Below are 24843 nucleotides of genomic sequence, written 5' to 3'. Positions count from 1 at the left end.
TTCTCCTGTCTGTTAATGTGATCTGTTGCTTCTGCTTCCCATTGGTTCTAATGCTGGCCATTCTCTGGATGTCTTCAGGTGTCCTGTACTGCTGTTAGTGCTGCTGCTTCCAATGCTTGCCATCTCCTCTTTTTATCACTAGCTTAGCCCATTCTATTAATGGCAAACATATAAAATGGGCATAAAAAGTCTACTAGAGGGAAAGTTTTCTTGGATCTAATTTCAACTATTAAAGGGCAGCACAAGAAGATGTTTCCTGAGTGGGAGTGACTTGGAAAGTAAGTTGATGATTATACATATATAGCCACCATGAATAATGGGGCAAGGGTCTTTAAATCAATCATGCATATAAAAGATGGTGTTGTTTGTACCTATCATAGGCCTTCTGCTGGACCTCCCAGGTGAGAATGACAACTGGAGTTCACTGAGGTTTCTAATGTCAAACATTCTGGAACAGGCTGTTTGAAAGAGTCTTGGCTAAAATCAAATGCCTTTGAAACTATAATATGTTTTGGTAAAAAAAATGCAATGAGAACCATTAGTTTAGTTACTCAAGAGGTGTTGCTTCTCTACTAGTCCTCTAGTCACATCAGGCAGAAAGGCCTAACAGCTGGTATATTAAGGATTCAAGTCTTCCTGGACCCAATATCTTAGCTTATTGAAGGGGAAAATATTCAGTAAGAATGGGACTTATAATAAAGACCTGTTAAGTAACAACAACAATGTATTAACAATAGTTAATTGTTCTTTGACAGTATCTAGCAGACAAATGCCCTGGAGAGAGTTATTTTATCTATTTAAATCTTTATCTTGAAACAGAGATTATATAGGAGGAACAAATCTTGTTCAAAAACAAGAAGAGAGAGGTGAAGAGGAGGAAGAGGAATAAAAAAGAAAAGGAAAAGAATGAAAACAAAAACATAAAAGAAAAAGAGAGTGTCTTATATATGGGGATCAACTCTGTTAATTTCCTATTAACATCCGGTGGTATGCCTTACTACATCTGTAAAGCATTGAGTTTGTATCTGATCCTTGAGAGGTTCTCTTTGTAATCTCTACTTTCTAGCTATATAATTCTCCTATCTGTTGGTCTCCTAGTTATGATGCGTCCTATAGGAACCACTAGACATATTTTATTATTACAGCTCACTAAATGTATATCTTTACTGTTCAAAATTGTAAGTGAGCCTGAATCTTTCAGGATTTCTGTATTCACTTCTATGCTATAATTTTTGGTTCAAAACAGATACAACTAATGCAAACCCAATATATTCATGTCTGATTAAAACTCTTTAAGAATGTTCATTACATTATGTTCAAATATAATTTGTTGTTTCCTATTTTTAGTTTCTTTAAAAGACTTCTATTTAGTGTGTGTGTGTGTGTGTGTGTGTGTGTGTGTGTGTGTTTATGTGCACCATGTATAGTATATTTAAGATGACTTTAGAAGCTAGAAAGGGGCATTGAATTCCCTGAAACTTTCACTATTAAGCAGATTTGAGACACCCAATGTGGTCTCAAATCTGAGTCCTCTGGGCGAACGAACACTAAATGGTCTTGAGCACTAAGTACCTGTCCGTGTATGACCATGAGTGGGCACCTCACTCACACTTGAACACTTCAGAAACTACCTTCAATACTTCCTACTTTAAGTGTCCCATCTCTAGACTGTAGATGATATTTGTCACAGACAACAGTTCTCTAGAAAGTTACCTTTTTTCATTCAGAGCAACAAAAAAAAAATACTACCAGCCAGAGCAAATATCCCAGTACTAGGCAACTGGGGGCTGACCAATGAATAGAGAGACAGAAGAACAACCGATTTCCTCCATAGCAGCATTCCTGTAGTCCCATATGCAGCAGGAGGACTTGTGCTGAAAGACCTTGACTTCCTTTCTCTTGACAAAGCAGTGTGGTGCTGTATAGAATCACTATGTCTGATTCTCTTTCTTCCCATAGACTTTGTGATTTCCTGGTGTCTTTGTAAATGAAGGCTTTTATACAACAGGGCCAAAGCAGAACCCAGGAACCATGCTCTGTGGCTGAGTAGGCACTCCTGGCAGATCTCAGAAATGAAAATAAGGCTTGTCTTTCTAGAGCCTTGGTTGCCAATGACTATCATGCCAAGAGTGTTCTCTAGGGAGACAGAACACTGGACTGAAAACATTGAAATTTAGATTGCTATTCCATTTAATAATGGGGAAACAGTATTACTTTATGAGGAATTAAGGAGTTTTTTTAAATTATGAAGGCACTTATATAAAATGTCAGCTGGATTATGTTTATTGGAATGCATCAACACAGTAGACAAATTCAGCCTTGTTGATTTACCCATGACAGATAAAATGACAAATTTCTATTGGGCCTGTTAAAAATCTGGCTCTGACCTGCTCAAGTGTCAATTTTGAGTCAAAGCTAAATAGGATCATATAAAAATGTGTGTGTGTGTGTGTGTGTGTGTGTGTGTGTGTGTTTGTGTGTTATTGCCCCTGATAGAAACAAAGATAAATGAGGGAACTGTGTATACTGTGAACTCCAGACATCATAGGAGTCACCTTTTAAATGTTAAAATTTAGAGCCTTAAGTCTGTTATCTGCATGTGAGGAAAACAACTCTGTAACTGCAAGTGAAATGGAGAGGATAGGGAGATAGGAAGAAAACCACCAACAGAAATGATAAACCAGGTTTTAATGACAAAGTTACTTTGCCAAGTGTAACTCGGGTGCTTGGTAAAATGATCTGACTTCATTAGTTGATATCCAGACCCCCAAAGCCATCATCAGCCTGGAAGAAAGCCATATGTGTTGGTCATACAAATGGACATTGATTTTTCAATAAACTGGAACCCAAATCCAACATTACTCCATGATATCTTTTCTCAGGAGAGAGTATTTCTCGCTCATGCCTGGCACTGCATCTCAGCTCTTCTATTACAAGAATTACATGGGTGAAGCAAAGTAGGGAACATCAGCTCACTTAAGTCATGTGATAAATGAGGCAATTAAGGCAATTAGATGCACAGTTACTGAGTTATATCTGTTTTGCTTTGTAAAGTATCATTTTAAGAAGGATCATCTGTCTTACCATACTTGACAGCATTAGAATTTTGTGGAGCAGAAAAATTGTGGTTCGTTACTATGAAAACAGTGCCCACTCGCCTAACAGGATAAAGAAGCCACGGAGGCTGTGGTTGCTTAACCCTTTCCTCAGAAGACAGAGCAGGTTTCACACTTGCCTACTTTGTTTCCAGTGTGTAGACAGCTGGCTGCCCAGTCACTGGGAGATGAGTAGACAGCACTGTCCTTTTACCCAATGAGTGATGTACCGGGTACATCCTTTCAAAAGAAAAGAAAGTGATGCTGTAGCCATTTGATTCTCTGGAGAGAAGTAACAAGCTGAGTTCTTGTCTAAGGGGAGGGTGCTGAGGCTTTAAATAACATAATGCTGCCCATCAACAATCATAGTTCCTTCATATGCAGAACTTACTGCTCGAGAAGAGGTACATACATCTGCAGGGTCTTAAGGGGTCTCTGGAAAATGAATCCATGAGACGTTTTGCTGGAGGAAATTCAGCACCCTCAAAGTATCCACTGAATGGCAGGAAACTGCTTTAAGGTATATGTTAGGTCAAAACACCAGAAGCTAAGAGGTGAAGCAAATAAACCACGAGTGAATACGTTGCATTGCCATACTGGCCTGGTAGCCAATTGTCTCCACAATAGAGATGTCTAGAAATCTTACACAAACCAGGTTATGTTCCTTTGTAGCCACAAGTTTTGTTTCCTTTGGTTTAAACTCATGAACACATAGCTAAAAGTGAGGTAATTTTCATATAAGGATGGATTCTTTTGGCCAACATTCTAATGCTGAAAAATAACTGTCTAGGGTACATTTTCACAGACTTCCACACCACCTGCTCCCTTTTTTGTAACTTTTTTACAACAAAAGAAGAAGTCTTGAAGTTTTGCCTCGTGGTTTTGGGGAAACTAAGTCAATGCTGTCATGAAATAGTTCAAAGCCTGAAATCTGCTGACACAGGATTCGAACAGGTACGGTTGAGAAATGTAAGCTGAACAAATGGGTAGAAGTTAAGAGTTGCAGCCAAGAAAGCATTATTGGCTTCGAAATGGTACTGGAAAGATGGATCAGCAGTTAAGAGCACTTGTTTCTCAATCATAGGGACAGGAGTTGGCATCCTAGAAACCAGCGCCCAAAAAGTCGGCTCACAAACTTCTGCACTCTAGCTCCCAGGAATCTGACGCACTCTTCTGGCTTCTGTGGGCACATAACATGACTACATATATACAGACTTAGCCACAGTCTGACATACACCAAAAACTATTAGAAAGAAAAGCTATTATAGAAGCTTTTGGAAAGCTATTAGAAAGCAAATAGAACTTAAGTTGTGTATGAGTATTTTCAGGTGGCAGTGCCTTTCGGTCCTTAGGTTGTTATTTTAATTTCATAACCACCTCCCTAACTGAGAGTTGGTGATGCTCATGATGTACTAGCATCTCTGGATTTCTTCACATCTTGATAATAGAAAAATGAACCCAGGTGAGAATAAAATGTATAGCGTTATATTGACAGTGGCTGGGTATTGTCCACCAATCTCTCAAAATATAGAACTTCCAGTAGACTGGAAAAATGGATATAGCTTGGTGAAGTCAAAATAAGGTTTCTCATTTCTTACCATCCAATCAACATCTTAGATATTATAAGGAAAGAAAGATCTGCAAGGCAATTACCCAAGCAGTCCAGAAAAGCACTATTATCTTCTCAAACCCGTATTCTTGAAATAGTTATGTTTCAAAAATACTTAAATGCTAAAAAGGGGTAACATTCCCTCTTTTCTAAAACAAAAACAAAAACCAAAGCTATGTAACAAATAAAAATATCCTTAATAGCTTATATTCTTATTCCTGTGACTCAATTTTAAAGCTATTCATGAGTACTTGCTTTTTCAGATGAATTAAGAAAGAGCTTTCATTAAAATATTTTGGGCAGTTACATTTAATTTATAGATTGACTTAAATTTAATTAACATTGTTATACTATTTAATTTCTTTAACCAAAACACATTCAAGCTTAATTATATTCACTTCAGTGGAATTACATAATTTTCCCTATAAAAGTCTTGCAAGTCTGCTGAACTAATTCATGGATTTTAAAATAATTTTATTGCTGTTGAACTGGGTTTTTGTCTCCAATTTTTCCAATTAGCTCTACTGAGTTTTCTGGAATGATCTTGTATTGATACTGTTCATGTCTTCTCCTGCTATTCTACTCTGAACAAATATTACATTTGACTCATTTTTTTCACTATTCCCAATTCACTTAATTCTCTTACTTTGTTGAATCAATTAGGATTCTTCCTATAGTCAAACATTTTTATGTAAGAGTTAAAAGTAAATTTAAATTTAAAAGGTTTTGTTAAGACTTTAATGGAACCTGTTTATTAAATGTTATATGATTTTTCATTCATTAAAGGATTTAACAATTTCTAGTTTGATGTTATAATGGCATTAAGTCACAAAAATACCTTTTGTAACAATGCACATTATCTAATTCTTAATTTTTAGAAATTATGTTAATATACTTCCCATACTACATCTAGTTCTAGAATAAATGCCATTTAATAATTTGTACTGTTCTCTGAAAATTACTGATTTTAACTTGTGATTAATTCTTTGTGATTATGTTTATTAATAAGATTTATCATCCCTGATTGCTTGATATTTTTCCTTTATGTTCTGGTTTTGTAACAAAATTGTTGAACTTCATTAAATAAGTTTCGAAGGCTCTTAACATTTTTAATTTTTTGAAATTTTATTTAACAGGAAAATAAAAGCCAAATAGAACTGACTCATGGATTCTTGTCTTTTTTTTTTAGTCAGGATAAAGTATTAATATGGTTATTGTTGTATCCAATTTTACCTCTTACCGAGTCATTTAAACAATTTCAATTTCTCAAAAGCATCCTGTATTTTCTTTGTTTTTTTATGAATGTTCATTTTGTTGTTAGGTTGTTATTATTGTTGATGGTATCCTGAGATTTATTGACTTCTATATCCCCAGTATTTCATCATTTTCTTAAATCAATTTTTGAAGGACAACAAATTATTAACTTCTTATTTTATTCACTAAAGCTGTTTTGTACTCTCACTAATGAGGTCTCATCAGTCTCTTGCTTCAGTGTTAGTGTGAACGGTTTACACTTTAATGAAAAAATTTTAACACACACATATATATATTTACATATATATATTTATATACATATATATTTATATATAAAGAGTATAAGCAGACAGAAAGGCCAAAAGAATTTTTAAGTAATTGTTTTACTTATTTACATCTAAAATGTTGTCCCTCTCCCCAGTACACCCTCCCAGAGTTCTTCACTCCATCTCCCCTGTGCTTCATCTCTAAGAGGGTGACTTCCCCCCACCCGCCCTCTGCCTTCCCCTTCCCTGAGGTATCAGGTCTCTACAGAAGTAGGTGTATCCTCTCCCACTGAAACCAGACAAGGCAGTGCTCTGTTACATATGTAGGCCAAAAGAATTTAAGAACTGGGGTGTGAGGAAGACTGCTGTGAAATGCTTTCCTCTGGAACAATGTGGCTGTTATATCATGAACTTACAGCAGCATGATTACCTGCACAAGACCTGTACAGTCTGAAGCCAGCCAAATTTCCAGTGAGGCCCATGTGTTAAGGCAACTGCAATTGGCAATTGATGGGTACCGAAGGAGAGGGAGTCATTTTTCTATGAAGGTGTGGCCACTTAGAGGTTAACAGTGCTCCAGTGGACAGCATCACAACCATGAATCTATGTTCTGCACTAATTGGCCTTTGTGGGATATAATGAAATGAAACAAATAAGATGTTGATAGAACAGGCAGTAGTGGAGTCTAGAAGGAAATGGAAGAGGAGAGCAGGAATTAATGCCATCAAAATACTTTTTATATATAGATGAAATTTTTAGAGAACAAATAAAAATATCAAACCAAAAGAAAAAGTGAATTACAATTGCGAAGACAATATGTACCTATTAAATCACATTGGATTGGCTTAAAAAACAATGTTAAAGGAAGTTACAGGTTATATCTACTCTAACAAAAAAGGTAATGCTCTCTTAGAAGTCTTTTTTAAGCCATTGTCTTCATTAGGACAAGAAATGCTGCACCAGGGTCAGTCACACTTTGGTTTTAGATTGTGCAGAGTGTGTCCCAGCTTTCCTTTGAGCAAGCGTCTACTGCATTTACATCCCACCTGTTCGGAATCACCATCAAGCACTTGGTTTTGCACTTAGTCTTCATCACCCTGAGCACTTGCAGTGCCACAGCTTCCTCAACAGCTGAGCTGACTCCGGTATAAAAGTGAAAAAACCTGAGTTTGCTACATCTTTCTAGTTTTCTAGTCTGCTTCACATGGTCGACTGGAGGAAGTAGTAGTAAGTAATATTAAGTAGTTTTTATGGAATGCAACCTAACATAACTGGAGAGACAGATGATGATGGTAAAGACAATAAAAGTGGTACTAGGATTCAAAACAGGTAAATTAAGGCATCAAATACAAATTATCAAATTATATATATATATTTGTGTATAGTATATATATATATGTATGTATATGTATATTATGTACATAATTTATATATTTATATTATATATTTATATGAATATTTTATGTATTTATATATGAAGAGACAGAGTAGCCAAGGAGACTGATAAAAGATAGTAGTTAAATGGAGGCTTGCTTACAGCTTCAGAAGGTGAGTTCATGATCATCATGGTAAGGAATACAGCAGTGAGCTGGCAGGATGGAGCTAGTGAAGTAGCTGAGAACTTACATCTTATCCACAAGAGAGAGAGAGAGAGAGAGAGAGAGAGAGAGAGAGAGAGAGAGAGAGAGAGAGAGAGAGAGAGAATGAGAGGGAGAGAGAATGAGAGAGAGAGAGAACTGGGAATGATGTAGGCATTGGATGCCTCTAAGCTCACCCTCAGCAATACACCACTGCCAACAAGCCAGTTCTACCAGCTGTGGCCAAAAATCAAAATATATTATGCTGGGGGAGGGGGCATTCTCATTTAAAACCTCCACACTTATGAACCCTCCTTCTTCCTCTAGAAGGGAATATTTCAATTCATAGGGAATAGGTGAGCAACATCACTACTAAGTAGCATTCTCTTCTGGAGAAATGGCCACATTAAAAATAGCTTCAACATTAAAATTTACGTGTCCATAATCAGAGTATAATCTGTGTGCAGCCAAAAGCTAAGCTAAAGCCAAAGCTAAAATTAGGGCAGGAGAAGAGAGTAGGGTGGGCTACAAAATACCAAGCCCTGGGTCACAGTCACTCATCAGAGCACATCTATACGAATGTGCAAGTCTTACTGCTAATGACCCAAGCTCATCCAACCTCATGGCTCCAAAGCTAATTAGCCAGAGAGTCTCTTGGCCGAAGCCAAAATAAAATGCTGGTTAGGACAGAAAGATGAATATTATGGCAAAATCATTAAGTTAAAGTAGCTGTCATTACTTGTCAATACCCTTTCTTGCCACAAGGTAATGGTGGAAAAATGGCTACAGTTTGATATATTTCTGGAAAAAAGTCATCCATTCATTCAGATTGTCCATGATTCATTTGTTTTGGAAAAGGTTGGAAGAGCAAGACTATTTGAAAATTCACTTCAGCCAAAAGTCAAATTTTCACATTAAATTTAAAATTGTATATTTTCAAATATTTTAAACTATTTAATTCTAATTTAATTCTAGCTTACTGTTATGCATAATGCACTTTACAAGTTAATTCACTATTTGAAAACAAAGCTTTATAAAACACGATTAACATATTTACGGTCACAGTCAGTATTTACACACTCTGATTCATTAGTTAACATTTTCTGAATACATAGATTTGAATGACTATTTTAAATCACTGAGAAAAAAAGGCTGATTGTTTTCCCTTCTTGTTACACTAGGATATGGACAGCCATACCCGAAATTATCTTCCAGAAACTGCGTTTGAAACACAATTTTAAGTACAATTTTTAACTTCTAGTGTGGGAAAGTGAGATATAAGCTTCATGAGGACTTATTTCACAGCAGAGGAATGAACTGCAAGTGCCAATGACTGGAAATAATTAGTCACCCTTTGAATAATGTTTTGATTTATATTTGGGGGCTTGTGTCCATACTAAAGTCTGTGCTGAAATTTTCCTTCATCATGTATAACTTCCTTGTCATACCTATTAATATTTTCTGGCTCTTTTGTTTAGATAGTCAGTAACTACTTTTTGCCAAGAAGGGACAACAGTGAGAATAATATTTTCATTCAGTCATTTCATAAATAATCCTGGGGTACCCATTATATATCAGGCATAGTTCTGTAATACTGAGAAACATTAGTTAAAATTATGACATTCTAGCCTTCAAAGTGTTTATATTCATTTAGTGGAACAAGGGAGAACTAAATGAAGATAAATACAATAAATATTATACATTCTTTTAGAAAGCAAAAATTGTGTCTTGAAATAAAAGCAGACAAGGTAGAATTTCTGGGTAAGATAGTAGATTATGAGTTGACTATGTGTTACCTAGTAAAAAGACAAGAATTGGAAAAGAACAACAAACTTTATTTGAAAAATAGAAGGAGAGATAGACTATCAGAAACTCATGAGGGCAGTTATAAGAAAATTGGAAAGATAGTTGCAAGACAGACAATTCACATAGAAAGAAAGCCAAACTGAATTATGTGAGGTTCTCCTCACAGAGATGACAAAGACTTCTACAAAAGGTAAACCAGATGGCCCTGATATAAATAGATTGGTGTCCTATCTACAGGTCTCAAACCCCTCAAAAACAATTATGGGGCTTGGTGAGACAGTAATTTTCTGAGTAGATGGTTCAGAAGGGGAATAGAATATTCCTGTCAGTCTCTATGTTTCTGATGATTTTGTCATGTGCTATCCTGACTGTGAACTTAGTTTTTCATAAAGCTATTCTGAGAGCCTGAGGAAGAACAACAACAACAAGACAGAGGTCTAAATTTATTCTTTCCTAGATGCTGGGTGAGAGAGGTAGCCCTGACCCAGTTAGAGAGACAGGTAAAAGGCAGATCTGACAAGATTAAAGGGAGGGAGGGACCTGAGTGGGAGGGAAGGAACAGGGGCAGGGAAAGGGGAACATGATCAGGTATTAATAGGGCTAACAGAATGAATGGAAATATACAACCTCATGAGGTGGGAGGTGGGGGAAACCTCTAGAATGTATTAGAGATCTTGGAGGTGAGAGACTCTCAAGATTCAAAGGGAGGGACTTTAGATGAAATGCTCAACAGTGAGGAGAGGGAACTTGTAGAATCCACCTCCAGTAAAAAGAGAGAGCATCAAGTGGAGGGATGGGGTTGCCATTCAACAGTCAAAAACTATGACTCAGAATTATTCCCGTGTAAAAGAACTGCAGGGACAAAAATGGAGAAGAGACTGAGGGAAAGGAGGTCCAGTGACTGAATCAAATTGGGACCCATCTCAAGGGGAGGCTCCAAGACCTGACACTATTAATGATGCTACAGACAGGGGCCAAGGATGGCTGCCCTCTGAGAGGCCCAACAAGCAGCTGACTGAGACAGAAGAAGGTACTTATAACCAACCAATGGTCTGAGGTTGGGGACCCCTGTGGTTGAATTATAGAAAGGCTAGAAGTAGAGGAGGAGGGTGACCCTAGAAGAAGACCAGGAGTCTCAACAAACTTGGACCCCCAAGATTTCTCAGACATTGAGCCACCAAACAGGCAGCATATAGGAGCTGATACGAGGCCCCTGTCACATGTACAGCAGAGAACACCCTCGGCTGGCTTAAATGAGAGAAGATGCACTTGACCCTCGAGAGACTTGAGGCTCCAGGAAATGGGGAGACCTCGAGGGATGTGGGGAGGTATGGGGGTATGGGGACATCCTCTGGGAGACAGGGGAGGAGGAATGGGATGAGGAACTCTCAAAGAATACAATTGGAGGGGATAACCACTGGATTGTAAAAAAAAAAAAGATTAAAGATAATAAAAAAGAGAAAAAAGATTAAAACTGCAGTTGGCAGCAGACTTCTTGAGCAGTAAAATGCATGCACCAAGGTAGATCCCATTGACTGAGGATAACCCTAACCCCATCTCAGCAGTGTGTCAAGCTCTGGAGCACTCCACTGCTCTTCATTGCTACAGAGCCTGACAGCGCCCGAAGCTCTAGTTTTACAGTTGTGACCTTCAGCTGCATCCGCTCAGCAGGTTAATGCTTAGTTGTTAAAATTACAAGACAGGTCTCCCACATGCAAGGATCTAAGCATATGTTTTGTTTTCTTTGTGTCTCCACTCCTTTTCTTTTGTTACCACTTTAGCAATAATTTATTTAATCGTATTTAAAACCTATTTTTAGTCTTATACTTACTAATACAACCATCTAATTTTGTTAATGATGTTTTTTATAATTAAGCATTATCCTTTTAATTCTTTCTTTATTTGATATTTATTTTATCCTCATATGGTTCTCCTCTCTTTTCTTGCTTTATTATATTCTTAAGGATATTTGTTTCTGCTCTTGTTTAAAACTCTCCCGTTTATTTTTATCCACCTTTTATAACTACCTGAGTTTTCTTGGAACCTTCCTATTATTAGAAACATTTTTTCTTATTTATACCTTATTTCTTTCTTCCATATCACCTTTTTACTGTTTCTTTTAGTTTGTTTGGCTTTGCTTTCCTCCTTTATTTCCTCCATTCCTGTTCATCATTTATCTTATTCATTTACAATGTCCATATTTATATTAAACAACATTAATTTCAGAGAGCATTCTGTGTTAATTTTCCCCCTGGTTAATGGCCAGTGGTGATAAATTAGTGGGCTTTAAATAACTTCAAGAGTATCTTCAAGAATATCTTGTACATTTTAATACTTTATCCGTAAAAGTTTATTTTCTAAACAGTTAGTGGAGCTGAGCATTGAACCCAGATTAGTAAGCTGATCACCAAGAACATCCCAAGTAATACTGGAAGAGTTATACCAACTAATGGATGGGAAAATTGCATCACAAAACACAAGAAATAGAAAAGGCAAAGCAACATGGCTTCTTTAAAAGATAATGACTCTTCGGTTACTGAAATTAAAGATATGTGAAATGGGGTATGTTGATTTTAAAAGTTTACTAATGGGTTGGGGATTTAGCTCAGTGGTAGAGCGCTTGCCTAGCAAACGCAAGGCCCTGGGTTCAGTCCCCAGCTCCGAAAAATAGAAAAAAAGAGAAAAAAAAAGAAGTTTACTAATAAAAATGATCAATGACTTTGCAAAGAAGCAAACAATCAGAAAATGGAGTATTTGGGATGGAAGGCAAGGTTGACAATGTTTTACACTTAGAAACCGTTAAGAAAAATTATGAGCATGACCCCAGGATTCCAGAATTCTGTGATCAAAGGACTAAACCTGAGAATCCACAAGACAGAAGAAGGAACTGGTATTAGAAATGAAATACACAGAGACTTTATTCAATGAAATAAGTAGAAATACAAATGCAATAAGCATTTAGAACCCCACACAAATGTAACCATAGAAGAACCTCTCTGTGGCATATCACAGTCAAAATATTAAAAAATACAAAGCAAAGAAAAGCTCTAAGAATAATGTTAAAGACATAATGATAATATGAGAGCTCTTATCAGTAACTGTACAAGCCAAGAAAGCACAAAATGATATGTTTCAAGTAATGAAAATAGTAACTTCCAACCAACTATAACCAACAAAATTATCTTTGAAAAGTCCTGAAAAAATAAGTCATTTCAATACAAACTTGAGCTGAAGCAGTTTATAACAACCAAGCCAGCATTGCAGAAGATATAAAAAGTAATGATGCATAGAGAGAAAAATGAAGTCTCAATAATAAGTACAAGAGAAAATTAAATTTCATGAGAAAAATAGATGAACAAACCGAGTTATGACAGAATCCACCATATTTCACACAATTAGCCAGCAAAACCCAACCAGAAAAAGAAAGAAAAAAAAAACTACAACTAACAGTAACAGAAGTAAGCAAATAAATAAAATCAAAAATAAATGAAATAATCAGCCAATAAAATCAAAGCAATTAGTAAACAACTTGCATAATAACCTTAAATATCAATGTCCCTAACTCATGAATAAAAAGATGGAGAAAAGGTTAACTAGTCTAAAACTGGAATCCTGGAGCAAGCTCATAAGCAGTGGCCTAGCATGATTAAAATTTAGTTTTGATTCCCACTCAAAACCAAAGTAAACCAAAATAAAATAAAAACAAGAAAACAAAACCTAACAAAATTAGATACAACTGCTTCTTGGCTCTAAGAAAGACTACTCTCTGGTAAAGACACCCACAGTATCAGAGTCAGGGCTGGAATATCTAAATGATAAAAGCTGAACACAATATAGTATAGATTTCTGATATCTGATGAAGTAGATGCCAAAACAAAACTAGCCAGAAGAAATAAATAAGGCTATTATATATCAATAAAGGGAATAATTAATGTTGGTGTTCTCAATTTCATAAAACACTAATAGGCATAAAATTTTCATAGATCCTGATACAGTAATAGTGGATATCTTTAGTACTGAACTCTGGCATTTAGGAAAGTTGTCTCAATTGAAAATCAACAAAGAAACCTCAGATTTAAAGAGCATTATCGATTAATAGGTACCTACAGTTTCTATCCAACAGAACACACATTTTTTCAGCAGCCCATGAAACCTTTAAAATAGATTATATTCTGAGTTAAAATAAGCCTGAGTAAACAAAACAACATAATCGAAATTATTTCTTATATAATAGCAGATCATACTGAATAAAGCTAAAAGCTAACTGTTAGTCAAACTCTGGAAGCTACCCTAGACAGAAACAAGAGTATATGCTATTAACCAATAAGTCACTGAAGAAATCAGGTAAAACAAAACAAAACAAATTAAATACCTAAAGTTAAATGAAAACCCATCTTACCAGATTTTTATGATATAGTTAAAGCACTTCTAATAGAGAAAGCTATAGTGACCAATGCTTACATTACAAGGACAAAATTGTTCACAAAAAATAATAGAACTGGTTAGTTTTTAAAGATTTGTTTTATTTTTAAATTATGTATATGATTCTGTATCTGAGGATATATATTCACTTGAGTACAGGCTCCAGCAGAGACATAGAAAGGGTATTTGCAACTGCTGGAGTTGAAGTTACATGTAATTGTGGACCACCTGATGTGGGTAACATCCCTTCTTCAGTATAGTATAGATTGTTAACTGCTAAGCCAAATCTTCAGTAGCTATAGTGATTAACTGTTTACTAAATCTATAATCACATGGGGACAAATTCTTGAAGGGGAATTATCTAGATCAGCTTGGTCTTGTTAGCAGGACATTGTTTTCACTATCCATTGATGTGGAAAGACTCAGTCCACTATGGGCGACACCATTACCTAGGCAGTGGTTCCTGAATAAACTTGTTGTGAAAAAGCGTTCTGGCAGCATGGGTGTTTTCCTTTCTTTCTGCTCTTGACTCTGTTGTTTTTATGTGACCAGTTCCTTGAGTTACTGCCTTGGCTTCTCTGAAATAGTGACCTGAATTTGTAAGCTAAAGAAAATTCTTTCAGCAAAGTAACAAATGATCATCTTTCAAGTTTACATTCCATATTGTCCCATATTGTATGTAAGTCTTACAACTGATAGCTCCTTCTTAAAGGCTTGTGGATTCTTTCCTCGGTCTTTTTCATTTGTTTGTTTTTCTTTATTTTAATTATCATTTTACTATAGAAATAATATGAATAATATCATCCCAGTTTCATAATTTACCATACTGAATTATATCAGTATTATATATTTCCAAAAATTTCCAAATAAATGTCATTCTCTGCAGTGAAACTCTTTCAACAAGTATGGGCAGCTTCGGCTGAGGTCCATGTCTGATTCTAGTGTATTTTAATCTGTATGTCAAGTCCTCCAGATTGCTGTGTCACCTTTTCTAAATTTAATTTTTTTTTGCCACTTAACTCCATGAAAGGCTATTTTTTTTAAACTTTCTTTCCATGTGCTCTGAAAATATCAAATATGCTTGTAGCCAGAATTACTTTACAGAGATTATTATTCTGAGTAGAAACAGAAGCAGCATTCAACTAAGACCTGATGACTCATTGGGCTCTACGAGTTGGTATTTCAAAATGTTAATTCAATTGCCATATATGATAGCCATGAGGATTTCCTGTTAAATTTTTCAGAACTACTCATTGCATTGTGGTAGTTGTTTAAGACAACTATTTCAATTTGAATAAATAATGCTTTCTTGTCCAGAGGAGCCATGTTGACAGCCATATTTTAGAATTTTCTAAACAAATCTGGGTTGTACCTTTGTTTTAATTTTAGACCTCCAAGAAGAACCTGAGGTATGAATTATAGTTCAAGTAACTTTCCAGGCCTAGGCAACACTGAAGAAAAGTTCATTAACAAAAAGAAAGAAGTACTAAAGATGTGCTGTTGTGACACTCAGCACAGTATTTTACCACCTAAAAATCTGGCATGAGTATAAGGCAAGTTTGTCAGAATTATCCCAACCAAGAAGAAGGGGGCTGATGTGCATCTCGACCAACTTCTAAATTGTCTTAAGAACTTTCTCTTTCTCTTGGGGTAGGGATGATTAATTCTTTTCTACTTCTGACCCATTGTCATCACCCTATAACCTATGACTTTTCACAACTGGGGAAAAAAAAGAATAATCCTTGGGTTTATCCCATATGTAGAATTGACCATTGTCATTTAAACATAGTATCAAGTCTTCATGAAATTCATGCACTTGGCATTTAGAAAACTAGGGTATGAGCTAGCATTCCTGGCAACACCTTAGTCTAAACAATAAATCTTGAAGGATTAATGAATATTTAAGTTTCCTCATACAGGCATCAGGATTTAACTTTAAAAGTCAAGTTGAATCATGCAGTTCAAGCATTCATCTCTAACAAAAACATCGGAAAGTGTTATACCATCTACCACAGTGACAACTGGAATGAATTCCCAATGAGAATTCTGGTATTTGTGTAAAAACACATTCCTCCAAAAACTCCCAACGAAGAGAACGCTTAATTTAGTATTTTGTGAAAATGATAGGAAATTTTGAAAATATTTTAACCTACACACTGTCTTTAGAACACACACACACAACAACAACAACAACAACAACAACAACAACAACAACAACAACAACAATTATAGGAAAAAAGGCCATGAATTTGAGAGGTAGTGGCTGAGCACTAGAGGAATTGAAGTATAAGGAAGGGGGAGGAATTTATGCAAAATAGAATACCTGTGACTGAAATTCTCAAAATGAAGAACATGAATTCTCCAGAACTAACTTAAACCAAGGTATTACTTATGAACCAAAGTGTTCAATAAATTTCTGATAGCAGTAATCATCTATGAATTTAAAGACCTACTAAAAAGCTGGCAATGGGTATCTTAATCACAAATGGATTTGTCTAGATTTTATATTGTCCACATTTCCAGGAAGGTTTTATATTTTCCCTACACAAACTGCCCTTGCTTTGTGTGATCCCGAGAACTTGCTTAAAACCTGTTTGAAGTTTATCTTAGCTAGTTTAGAGATGTGTTTGACTCTTGGTATTCTTTCTCAACTGACTCCTCTCTGGCCACATTCTCTCTGGAATACTACTAGCTATCATGAGGTATGACTATATTCATCTCCGGGTATTTTGAAGAGTTGTCTAAAAATGGAGGTTGTATGCAAAGTAAACCTTGTCATTTCACAATGTCAAGATGCTTCCAGTGTAGGCTATTACCCAGCAGCCCAATATTCTTAGGTCATGTGATAGTAAAGGCAGAAACTAGGATTTCTAGTAGCCATAGTGTATTCCATTTAGTTACCTATTGTACCTGGTAAGAACATAACATGTTATTCCCGAAATAAATTTCCTACCATGTGTGAAAATAATAAAAAGATTTCATAGGACTATTCGCTGAACTAGCTGATTCTTAAAAATATCACAATATCGTGTGTGTGTGTTAGCATTATTTCTTCTGACATGCCTTTTATTGTATAAGATAGATCTCATGAGCTCAGTGTTACAGCTCTTCTCTAAGGCAGTAGTATGACAAGTTCCCATAATGCATAGTCCACAGCTATATTGTCCATCCAAAGATTTGATCATAAAAGATAAATTATAGAGTGTATATTTATAATTAACACTGGCAAAAAGATTAGTGTTAGCATTTTCTTTCTGTCATTCTGTGGGCCAAAAATTTATACTCGTATAGCCACCCTTCAAACAGCTATAGGATCAACTGGATGTAATAACAAATTTCTTAAGCATTGAACACGAATTATGTGTAGCTTTTTACAAATACCTTTTGTTTAAAAATAATTCATGTAGAGCTGGAGAGATTGCTCAGTAGTTAAAAGCACTGACTGCTCTTTCAGAGGTCTTGAGTTCAAATCCCAACAATCACATGGTGACACACAACCATCTGTAATAAGATCTGATGCCTTCTTCTGCTGTGTCTGAAGACAGCTACAATATATATATATATATATATATATATATATATATATATATTCATGTAATGTATGTAAAAAATAATTCATGTAATTTTTTAGGAAACTGAAGCCAAAAGATGGTGATTGTCCTAGGATTTGAATTTATGTCCTTCACAATACCGTGATCAGGATTTCCTATTTGCATTTCTACTACATAAGGAACTAGCAGTCTGTCATCAACTCCTTTAGCTGAATTAGTTTTATTCTTTGTGTCTTTTTGAAAATTTTCAGTTCGGTCCTCTATGAACCAGAAGTTGGAATCCCTGTTTTGTAAGGTGGATAATGTTGAACCGAATTCGATCCTGCTCATTCTCTATATGTCCCAACCACAACAGTCTTGAAGCACTTGCCTACTGAGGATAAAAGGCATGGAGTTGTGCATTTTATGGGATTTGTTGACCTGAAAGTTTGTTCACTGATCTTTTTCAGAAAGTTCTGAGAAAGTAAGGATGTTTAAATGCATCCCTTTGTATATTTTAATCCTTAGGATGGAAGCACTATCATACCAAATTGACTAGCTCATACCAATGAACAAATAGCAAAGGACCCCCATCTCTATGTGAGTTTCACACAGAACAGTTTCTTGGAAGCTGAAGAGTGTTCCTAGGTTGAAGCTGGCACCCTACAAAGTAGCTCTACTGGTTCAGTATGTATCCATGACACACCTTTCACAGAACAAGTCAACCAGGGGTTGACCCTGTCTCAAAAGAAGAGTGTTTTAGATTTCCCTAATTTCGTAGACATCAGAGCAAAGATCTGGACAACTAAAGACATTTTGTATAGCTTTATCTCAGTATTTGGTAATGTTCAGACATAGCCTACAGTTCCTAGATGAAGTCATTCCCTAGTGTTAGGAACTTTTTCTTCTCCCCTGCCCACTCCAAATGGGCTCACAGTTCTTTATTTAGCACCATAGAGAGCCTCATTTGCCAGCACTGCCTTCACTTCAGTTGGCTTCAATTACACAAACTAACCACACTCCATTGGATGGCAGCTGCTGTAGCAATGTGCCTGCCCTTTCCAAACTCATGAGTGGAGATTTTCCACCCACTGTGTCAGGTACAGAAACCCAAAGAAGGATCAAAATTCTGTAGTGCAAAGAAGAGAGAATTCCAATATCACAGTCCTGCTTCTAAAGTTAAGTTGTCTGGCCAACTCCCACATACAGGATAATAATAAAAGCTGCCAGGATTTTAATTGATTCATCACTCTGATCCTAGCACTCTGCTATGTTCCTTGAACATATCTCAACTGATGCCTTAATTTGAAGGTAATCAATATAAAAATTGTCTATTGAGTAATGTATCAAACTCTTAGATAACCAATGCATTCCTATTTTATGCTTTAAGTCATAAATGGTTTTAATTCAGTTGAGCTGTTGCTTTTCTCCTATTTGTGGTCCCTGAGGACTGTCAGCTCCCAGCTGCTGGGCAATACCAGTTACATATTTGTGGCCCACTAATCTCTCCCCACCCTGCCAGCTTCCCTGCTCCTGACCACAGAGTGACAACATCAGTTCTACCATGCCATGGAAAACAGGACTCAATATTTCATGTGAGCCAGCCCATCGAAGAGTTTCTTGGGTTGTAAAAATCCTCTTAAACACTTCCATATTGTATCAACCTCAGATTCACCTGCTTCTCTTTGGGTCACAGGGGTCAATGACCATGAGAAAACTTTGAGTGCAACCACAAATGAAAAATAGCATGGTTTTCTTTGGCACAGCAGACTATGTAAACCTTCAATGTGCTGGTACAGGTCAGTGGGCATAAGGGACCTAGTAGAATCCTAGTTTTAGGGTACCCTAAAAACAAAGGCATTTCAGGACCCTGAGTTGGTAGTGAACCTTTGTCTTTGCTCAGAGAGTGGATGGGTTTGTTTGTTTGTTTGTTTGTCTTGATGCCCAACAAAGCCATCTTCTGCTACATATGCAGCTGGAGCCATTGGTCTGTCCACTTTGGGTAGTGGTTTACTCCCTGGGAGCTCTGGTTGGTTGGTATTGTTGTTATTTTTTAATTTTTATTAAATATATTTCTTTACTTACATTTCAAACATTATTCCTCTTCCCAGTTTCCTGTCCATAAGCCCCCATTTCCTCCCCCTCCATATACATCCCCTTTATTGACTCCCATATTCCCCTGCACTGGGGGTCCAACCTTGGCAGGACCAAGGGCTTCCCTTTCCCCTGGTGCCCCAACAAGGCTATTCTCTGCTACATATGCATTTGGAGCCCTGGGTCAGTCCATGTATAGTCTTTGGGTAGTGGTTTAGTCCCTGGAAGCTCTGGTTGATTGGTGTTGTTTTCATGGGGTTGCAATCTCCTTCAACTCTTTCAATCCTTCCTCTAATATTTAAATGTAGTTTGCACTATAGACAGCCCAATAGAGAAGAAACAACTTTCAGGAGTGAGTGCTGACCATCATGGGTTTCTGATTAGTTCAATCTATTATAACCACATTTAGCTAAGGCTTCGAAGAGCTCTCATCAGATGCCAGGTTGTTCCCAGGTTCAAAATTACTGCTTCAGTGGAATTGATGGGGCACCTTTTAAGTATGATTTATCCAACTGTTCCCTGGCAACAAACTGTAATCTCACTGAGCATAGGTATGTTACTCTAAACTTTTACTCTAGTGGGCTTCTTTCTAAACATGATCACTCTCTGGGACTCTGACCCAGCCTGACTGGAATTTTTTTATTATTATTATTATTGTATTTTGTTAACATGCAAAATTTTACAGATTGACATTGTTTTCTTTGTCTTTGTTTGAGACAGTGTCCTCTATAGCCTAGATGGCCAAGAACTTAATATATAGCCAAGGGTGACCTTTGAAAAGTTCCTTCTGCTTCTGCCTCTAGAATGCTGGGATTATAAGTCTGGACCAACATGACTACCTCATGGATTTCCTTGTGAAGGTTATGTTGGCCAGGAATACCTGGGGTATGTCTCTTTTGGTGATGATGTGACAATCTTTTCACATGCCTCTGGATTCAGCTTGCTAGTATTTTTATACCATTGGTTATTCTTTCATTTGTTTGTGTTCATGAAAAATATTGGTCTACAACTTTCTTGTAATGATTTTAGTGCTAGTATCCTAGAAATCTGTATAATAGTAGTATCATTTCACCTTAACTATTAACAGAATTCCCTATAAAATCATTTGGGCTGAGAGTCATATGTGTTTGAAGTTTCCATGACACTTAAATGTAATCATTTATTTATTTCATATAAGGCTTTTCAGAATTTTTAAACTTCATCTTATATAAATTTTGATAAATAATGATTTTTTTCTTTTCATACTAACATTCATTCATTTAGTTTTAATAAAACAAAAGGTAAAAAACTAGACCAAGAGAAGGAAAAGAGCACAAAGGAGTGCTCAGGAGTCAAAATCTTACTTGATTATGTTCTCAGGAATCCCATAAAAGCACTAAACCAAATGCTATTACATATATGCAAAGGACCTGCTGCAGACCCCTGAAGTCCATGTGCATATTACTTCAGGTTCTGTGAGTTCATATGACCTTTGCTCATGTTGATTTAGAGGGCTTTGTTTTCTTGGTATGCTCCATCCTCTATGGTTCTTATGTTTTGCCAAGATTCCCTGATCTCTGAGGGGATGATTTGAAAGTCACATCCCATTTAAGGAAGGATGTTCCAAGGTCTCTTACTCTGTGTAATGTCTAGCTGTGGGTCTCTATATTTGTTCCCATATCCTCAAGGGGAAGCTTCTCTGGTGATGGTTGTAAGTATAGTAGCAGAATAGTAGTAGATATCATTTTATCACTACTTTGTATTTTCTTCTGTTCTCTTCTTTTTCTTTTCTTTTAGAACAGTAGTACTTCTGTTCACCCTATGATTCCTGGCTATCAAATTTCAGGTTCTTGGTCACCCAAGCAATGTCAAGTATGGGTTCATCTTACGGATTAGGCCTTAAGATCAGTCATCAGTTGGTTACTTCTACAAAATGATTGCTACCATTGCCCTAGCATATCTTGCAAATAGTGGCTGACATGGTTTTTGTGTTTTCCTTTGAAAGCATGCAACCCTACCTTCCTGTAAAGAAGATGCTGGAATATAGAGGTGAAGCCTCTATGTAGGCTCCATATACACATAGCTATATTCAGTGACTTGCGAGGGTTTTGTTTTCAGCAATACAGCTGTTCTGTCAGTTTGTGAGAGTAACCTATAGTTTTGGCAACAGACTGAGTTGTTTGAGAATTCCCATGGTTCCTCTTCGGCTAATAACTGAATTAGGTGTAACCCAACCCCAGTACTGGAAGCTTCATTTGGTGACAAGAGATTACCAGTTGGATTTCTGTCTCCCCCCCCCCATTAATTGGTGATTTCATTGAAATTTTTTCACATGTATATATATTTTAGGAGAATCATACTGTATTAGATTTCCATTAGAGTCCCTCAAATAGCACTTAATTGTAGCTGTCCCTCCCCATACTCCCTCCCACTCCCCATTCTCACCTTCCCATCCCTAGTTATTCTCCCATTCTAGACCACCACGTCCACCATACACATCTATTCTGTCTCCCTTTCATAGTGAGAGCTATATGTTCCTTCTATCTCTTACTCTGTACCTAACCTCTATGGTTCTGTGGATTGTAACTTGGTTATTATTGGCTTAATACCCAATATCTGCATACAAGTGAATACATACTATATTTGTCTTCCTGGGTCTGAGGTATCACACTCATGATTTTTTTTCTAGTTCACTCTATTGCTTATAAATTTCATGATGTCACTTTTTAAGCATCTGGGTAATACTCCATGTATAAATGTACCACATTGTCTTAACCCACTCTTCATTTGAGGAGAAACTAAGTTGTTTCCAGTTTTGGTTATTATGAAGAGAGTAGAAACTATCATAGTTGAGCAAGTGTCTATGGTCGGATGAAGTATTCTTTAGTTATATGTCCAAGAATAGTAAAGTGGGATCTTGAAATAGCTCAATTCCCATCTTGCTGAGGAACCACCACACTGATTTTCATAGTGGCTGTATGAGTTTATAGTCCCACTAGTGATGGAGAACCACTCCCCTTTCTCCATACCATCACCAACATGAGCTTCTTTTGTGTTATTAATCTTAGCCATTCAGTCATTTGAGTATGTTCCACTGAGAATTCTGTTTAGACTTGTACCCCATTTCTAAGGGTTGTTAGTTTTTCTAATATCTAGGTTCTTGAGTTCTTTATATATTTTGGATAGCCCTCTATTATATGTTGAGCTAGTAAAAAATCTTTTTTAAATTCTGTAGCCTGCCAGACTGCCCAAAAAACAGTGCAAATGTCCATTTTGCCATACGGAAGCCCCCCAATTTCATGAGGTCCCATTTGTTGATTGTTGATTTTCGGGCCCATGCTAACAGTGCTCTGCTCAAAAAGACTTTTGTGTACCAATGAACTCAAGGCTATTTTCTACTGTCTCTTCTATCAAGTTCAGTGTACCTGGTTTGATGTTGAACTCTTTCATCCATTTGGAGTTGAGTGTTGTGCAGGGTGATCATTATGGATCTCTTTTTATTTTTTTAAAAAAAACCATAATGGTTTAAAAGTTAATTATAATCCAAATGTTTTCTTTTTCATTTCATTTTCTCCACCTGTTCATTTAACTTAAAATGCATATTCTATTATAATTTTTTATTTATCTGTGTGCTTGTATATAGGTACATCCCACATACAATTGGATATTTCCTGGGACCAGAAGAATACATCTGGTTCTCTGGAACTGGAGTTACAAGCAGGTGTGAGATGCCCACTGTGGGTGCTGAGAACTGAATTCAGGTTCTCTGAAGGGCAACAATTACTCTTAACTAATAAGGCATCTCTTCAGCCTTTGTAAAATTCATTTGTTTTTCAATGATAATTTTTAATAGATAGGTTTCTGTTTGTTTTGAGATAAGACCTTACTGTCTCTCTTCCAATCAATAATTCTCCCACTTGATCTCTCTGAGTACTAGGAGGATAGAGCCATGCCACTATGCCCACCGTAAACTTCTAAGTCTTAATAAGAGACTGAACATGACTGGAAAAGAAGGATCACTTGTGGTATCTGCTAAATCACTAAATGCATCCACCTTCAGAAATATTTTTGAATACAGATGTTCCATAAAAGTGTAAACAGTGATTATTCACTGTATGATATAATTAGATTCAAGGTTCCTAAAAGCTTCAATAACATTATTTAAGTTCTTTTGAGAAGTTGAAAAAGTGAGTAAGAGATTCAAAAAGCCTCAAAACAAATTACTACTATCTTTATTTGTTTTCAAAATAGAGAAGGGTTATCATAGGGTACACTAAGACTTAGTCAAAGCTAAATAGCTCTGCAGATTATGTAATGCTCAGAATCCAAATCTAAACTAAAACCCTCTTGTATTGTCTATGGAACGTTTGGAACTGGATCAAATTAAAATACATCATTCAATTCAAACCTTTGCTGGACATAATCCTTTCTAAACAAAGGATGTGTCTTAATCAGTGCAGACCAGTGTGCTACAATAAATGCTGAATTCAGCAGCAAGATATCTATAATGTTTGATTCTTCACATCACAACAAAAATATCCATGGATTTTTGTTTGTTTGTAAGCTTGTTTGTTTCATTTTTGTTTTTATCATGGAACAAAGAAAAACTTTTGACAATGGACCAAATAACTTGCCTCAATTCAAGTTAACCATTTATACTCAATAGTTTCCTGCATACAAGAAAAACTGATGTGAAGAAGGGAAGTAACATTGCTCATTTCTGCTGGAGTACACCATTTTTAAAAACTGAATTTTTCGTCTGTGTACATCTACATGTGGATGTGTGCATACACATGACCTAAGAAAGTATGTGCAGGTTAGACCACTTTGGGAGTAGGCTTAGGAATCCCTTCACTGTGGACTCTGAGATCACACTTGGGTCGTCAGGCCCCCTTCTACCTGCTGAGTCATCTCCCAGCCACAAAAGCTCTGTCCCTTCACTTTGGCAAAAAAATTGTTCCTTCTGTATGATTTGTGGCTATCCTTGTTGAGGGTGTCAATAGAAAACCATACAAGTATATATGATTTTCTCTGAGTGTGCTTTCCTCTGATTTCAGAGAACTAAGTTTGAATCTTATTAAAGGTAGGAAATAACCCTTAGCATTGAAGTTCTAAATCAGAATCTCACCAGCTTTTCCAGGTCTTTCCATTTATTCTAAGAACTGTTGAACTGGAAATATCATCAACCACATTTCCTTTGTATTTCAGCTC

Source organism: Rattus norvegicus, chromosome 7 (genome assembly GCF_036323735.1).
Source record: "Rattus norvegicus strain BN/NHsdMcwi chromosome 7, GRCr8, whole genome shotgun sequence".
NCBI lineage: Eukaryota > Metazoa > Chordata > Mammalia > Rodentia > Muridae > Rattus > Rattus norvegicus.
The sequence above is the reverse complement of the archived record's forward strand: the minus strand, read 5'-3'. Positions refer to the sequence as shown.